This window comes from Gossypium hirsutum, chromosome A13 (genome assembly GCF_007990345.1).
Source record: "Gossypium hirsutum isolate 1008001.06 chromosome A13, Gossypium_hirsutum_v2.1, whole genome shotgun sequence".
Lineage (NCBI taxonomy): Eukaryota > Viridiplantae > Streptophyta > Magnoliopsida > Malvales > Malvaceae > Gossypium > Gossypium hirsutum.
This window is the reverse complement of record NC_053436.1, coordinates 9,180,550-9,186,549: the sequence shown is the minus strand read 5'-3', so window position 1 is coordinate 9,186,549 and position 6,000 is coordinate 9,180,550.

Sequence of the window (6,000 nt, the reverse complement as noted above, 5' to 3'; positions counted from 1 at the left end):
ACTGATCTGACTGAAGCTCCATTTTGGTGCAACCCGAATCGGGTAAAGAGTTTGTTGTTTATAGTGACGCATCCCTACTCGGGTTGGGTTGCGTATTGATGCAAGAAGGTCGAGTTGTGGCCTATGCGTCGAGACAATGAAGCCACACGAAAGAAATTATCCGACCCATGATCTCGAACTAGCCGCCATTGTGTTTGCATTGAAAATATGGCGACATTATTTGTTTGGTGAGAAGTGCCATGTGTTTTCGGATCACAAAAGTCTCAAATATTTGATGACTCAACGAGACTTGAATCTGCGACAAAGACGTTGGCTTGAGTTGTTGAAAGATTACGAGCTTGTCATTGATTACCACCCGGGAAAGGCTAATGTGGTTGCGGACGCCTTAAGCCGGAAATCACTGTTTGCTTTGCGAGCGATGAATGTACACTTGTCTGTCCTACCTGACAATGTGTTAGTAGCTGAATTAAAAGCCAAACCATTATTGACTCATCAAATTCGTGAAGCTCAGAAAGTCGATGATGAATTGGTTGCAAAACGAGCTGAGTGTGTTCCGAACAAGGAATCGGAGTTTCAGATTGATGATGATGGTTGTTTGAGGTTTAGAAGTCGTTTGTGTGTTCCAAGGAATTCGGAACTCATTCCGATGATTTTGAACGAAGCCCATTGTAGCCGAATGTCAATTCACCCGGGGAGCACGAAAATGTACAACGACTTGAAACGTCGGTTTTGGTGGCATGGTATGAAGCGAGACATCTCCGACTTTGTTTCGAGATGTTTAATATGTCAACAAGTGAAAGCGGAACATCAAGTGCCTTCAGGGTTACTTCAGCCGATCATGATACCCGAGTGGAAATGGGACCGAGTCACAATGGACTTTGTGTCCGGACTGCCATTGTCCGCAAGTAAGAAGGATGCGATTTGGGTTGTTGTTGATAGGCTGACTAAGTCGGCTCACTTTATCCCCGTGCGTACGGATTTTCATTGGATAAACTAGCCGAATTGTATGTTTCTCAGATTGTGAGATTACATGGAGTACCTATTTCTATCGTGTCGGATAGAGATCCGAGATTCACCTCGCGATTTTGGAAGAAATTGCAAGAAGCTTGGGTACCCATCTGCATTTTAGCACCGCTTTTCATCCCCAAACCGATGGTCAATCCGAGCGGATAATTCAGATACTCGAGGATATGCTGAGATGCTGCATCCTTGAGTTTAGTGGTTCATGGAACGATATGTACCTTTGATTGAATTCGCTTACAACAATAGTTTTCAATCAAGTATTAAGATGGCACCTTACGAGGCTTTGTACGGTCGTAAATGCCGTACACCATTGTTTGGACCGAGCTCGGTGAAAGTAAAATTTTCGGAGTTGATTTGATTAAAGATGCCGAACAGAAAGTAAAAGTAATCCGTGAAAGTTTGAAGGCAGCCACAGATCGTCAGAAATCGTATGCGGATCTGAAACGGAAGGACATTGAATATCAGGTGGGAGATAAAGTGTTCCTTAAAGTTTCGCCTTGGAAAAAGGTACTTAGGTTTGGCCGTAAGGGCAAGTTGAGCCGAGATTCATTGGGCCGTACGAAATCTCCGAACGAGTGGGGCTAGTTGCGTATAGATTGATTTTGCCCCCTGAGCTTGAAAAGATTCACGATGTCTTTCATGTTTCGATGCTTCGACGCTATCGATCTGATCCGTCGCATATAATTAGCCCATCAGAGGTTGAAATTCAAGCCGATATGAGTTATGAAGAAGAACCGATACGTATCCTAGCTCGTGAGGTGAAAGAGTTGCGAAACAAAAGGGTTCCGTTAGTTAAGGTGTTGTGGCTCAAACACGGGATCGAGGAAGCAACCTGGGAACCCGAGAGCTCGATGAAAGAACGATATCCAAACCTATTTACTGGTAAGATTTTCGAGGACGAAAATTTCTTAAGTGAGGGAGAGTTGTGACAGCCCAAAATTGACCCTAGCCGGGAAGTGGTTTCGGGACCGCTAAACCGAGTCACCGAAAGGTTTGAATGTGATGTTTATTGTCTAGAATATGTAATCATGAATGTGTAAAAATTTCAAGCTTCGATTTAGTCGATTGCATGTGAATTTAGTCAATAGGACTTATATGAGAAAATTTTTAAAATGTGATAGGTCAATGCATGAGGACCTATTAGTGCATGTGGAAGAAAAAGGGGACTTGCATGTCAAATTCCCCCTCCCTAATATGTAGTGGCCGGCCATGCTATAGGTGGAAACATGTCTCCAACATGTTATGCTAGTGATGCATGTTAAGAAAAATAAAATAATAAGCATGGTGATTAAATAATGAAAGGAAGGGTGATGGAAAAAAAAAAGTACATGGTCTCACCCCCCCTTGTTGCCGTGAATTGAAGAAAGAAAACAAACAAAAAAAAAGAGTTCATTCTTGAACATCCTTGGCCGAATAGAGGAAAGAAAGGAAGGGGAAAAAGGCTTGAGAAAAATCGGCTATGGTGGTTGTTAGACTAAGGTATGTTTGATGTTGTCTTTGAGATGCATGCATGTTTTAAATAGCCCATGTTTAAACCTTGAATCTTGTTGATAACATGAGCAATCGGTCATGAGAAAGGGTTCAAGGAATGGTTGTTGTTCATGTTATTTGGATGAGAAATGGTGAGTTTTGTTGTTTCATGTTAAAGTTAGGTGAATGATGATAGAGGAGTGTTTGAACTATAAAAAAAATAATAATAAATCGACTACCTTGTTATGAGCTAGGGCCGAATGTGGGTTTGCTTGTGTTTGAATATTACATGCTTGGTAGAATGGTGGATGAAGGTGCCGAATGTATGTTGGATTGATAGAGTCTCCAAATTGATTTTTTTTTGTGCATGCATGACCGAATATATGTGGTCACATGAGTAAGGAAATGAGTTATTTGATATGTGGTAAAAGTTAAGTACTAAATCGAAGGTTGCTAAAATTTCCATTTCTTAGCCGAATATGTGCTTGATCAATGAAGGAATTGTTGAAGAACATAGGTGAACTTGGTGAGGGCAATCGGCCTAGTGTATAAATGATATGAAGATTTTAGGAAATTGTTTTGGTTAGGTGTATGTATGATTAAGTATATTCGGCAATATACTTAAAGTGGGTACATGATATTACATTATAATTATTGAGCTTGAGTATATGGATATGTGTATATGTGGTCATATAATGACATCTTGGTTTGAAAATTTAATGATGTGTGATTGCCGAATGTGATAAATAAATTCATGTTATTGAGTTAAATATTGAATACTCTTATTTGTATTATTTAAGCTCAAGAACCTAAAGGAGAGGCGTCCAACAAGGGGAAATCGAAGGTCATCGAGTAGCCGACTCGGAATTATTTTACCCAACATAAAGTAAGTCATTAAGCATGTAGTGGGTAGTATTTTGAATGGTCATAATGTGTATGTATGGATGCTGATTGGAATGAATAAATATACATATATATGCATGTACGTATGTGATGATGAAATTGTTGAATGAATGAAAAGAGGTAAGATGTACTGAGTTGTTGATCTCGGCACTAAACGTGCGGGATAACCATTTATGACCATGAGATTGGCGCTAAGTGCGCGGGATTAAATTGTACAGCACTAAGTGTGCGATTTGACTATGTTGCACTAAGTGTGCGAAATGAATATGTTGCACTAAGTGTGCGAATTGACCATGCGGCACTAAGTGTGCGAGTCTGACTATGTAGCACTAAGTGTGCGATTTGATTACGTGGCACTAAGTGTGCGAGCTGATTATATAGCACTGAGTGTGCGGGCTCAATATACATTCGTGAATCATTATGGACACTATGTGTGCGACACTATTGAGTCGATCGCGGACAGCGGGTCGGGTAAGTGTCTTGAGTACGTGGCTAATAGGTGCTATGCTTATACTTGGTGTTGAGCTCGGTAAGTTCGAACCTATGTGACAAATATACTTGAAGTCACGTACATAAAATTTATCGTAGGATGGGTGAAAGGCCGTATAGTCGTTTGATTGTAACGAAAATAAATCGATTTATAAAATTGCTTCAATGTCCTATTGATGAGTATATAGAATGTGAATGCATGAATTGATATGAAATTGAATTGATAGGTTGGAGGAACTATGGTATGGTTCGGTATGGATGGAGTAAATTGTCTCGTTCCATTTTGTTTCCTCTTGTGATAATGTTGTTGATAGATGGTAGTGCATTGCTTATGACTTACTGAGTTATAAACTCACTCGATGTTTCCTTGTCACCCACTATAGGTTGCTTGGATTCATCTATTTTTGCGGGGTCGGGCCGTCATTGAAGTCATCACACCGGATAGCAAGTTTTGGTACTTTCTTCTTAGTGTGTTTAGAAGATCATTTTGGCATGTATAAGCTAGTACGTTGTGTTTGAATTATGGCATGTAAACTTTAAGCCATGCGAAAATGGCACGAATGTTCGATTGAGTTGGATCAAGGGTAGGCATGAAATGGACCTAGTTACTTTCGTAACAGATGCTGGCAGCAGCAGTGTCATGAGATTGAAAAATCACTAAAAATAGTAGGAGTGGAATTAATTGATGAATAAATTATGTAATCGAAGCTCGATGAGTCTGATTTCATGAGGAAGTAACGAAAAGATCATATGGGCAGTATATTAAGAGATAATCAGATTTTAGTGGGACAGGGCCAGAACGGTTTCTGGATTCCCTGCTCCGACTTTGGAAATTCATTATAAATTAACCAGAGATAATTAGGGGTCGTACCATATATGTGCAGATTCTTCTCTGAGTCTAGTTTCCATAGAAACAAACGGCAACAGTATTGAAGCCCCGTGCAGGGAGATATCCCAGTCGTAATGGGCAAAGGTCAGTGTAGTCGACCCCTGCAACTTGGGGAACTTTGACTAATAAACTGTACTAATTGGCCCAACCAAAAATTCTAGAAAAAAATACATAGATGGGCACATGAGTCTAGTTTCTGTAAAAAATTACGAAACTGATTTTTGAGTTACAAAACTCAAGATATGATTTTTAAAACGACTAGTACACAGATTGGGCAGTGTCTGGAAAATAAATTTTGTAAGGGGTTAAAGCCAGTTAACACCTCGTGTTCGACTCCGGTGTTGGTTTCGGGTTCGGGGTGTTACAAATTCCTTACTCCCCCTTCTCCGTCTCTTTTTCTTCCTCCTCTAGGGTGTATTTATAGGCTTTGGAATGTCTAAAAACTCTTAAAATTAGCCTTTTTTGAATTGGACTCAACTTGGGTTGGCAGGGACACGCCCGTGTTCGATTATTTCAGGCCGTGCTTGAACCTGCCAAATTGACACCATGTGGTCTGCCCGTGTGAGGAGGTCCAGGCCGTGTTGATTTTGTACTTTGGCCCATTTTCTCCGTTTTTGGCCCGTTTCTCGTTCCTTTCGCTCTCCTATGCTCTCCTAAGTATAAAACATGAAATTAAAGCATTAGGAGCATCGTATTCACCAATTCTAATGAGAAATCATCATAAAATGCATTAAACATGGGGTAAAATATGTATAATTTACGGTTTATCAACTTATAGTATTAAATTTAATCCACATTTCATATTAATGTAGAATTACCATTTTACCCCTAAAATTTTAACTTTTTCATAATTTAGTTGCTACGCTTATAACATAACATCTAACCATTTTAATCTCAATCCATGTTAAAAAAAAATACAAGGGAACTTGAAACAACTCATATTTATCATCATTTCATATTAAAACCCTAAAATTTGTACCTTTAACAATTTAGACCCTGATTTCCAAATTCATCAAAAATCATTTCAGAAAACTTGTTTATTTTTCAACAATGATTCATAATCTACCATTTAAACATCAAAAACCATTCAAGAACATTCATGATATAACCTTAACCTTCAATAGTTTTACAAATTGATCCACAGGCAAGCTTGATTGAGCTAAAACAGATTCAAAAACATAAAAATCATTAAAAACAAGACTTGAATACACTTACATGCAAGGAAA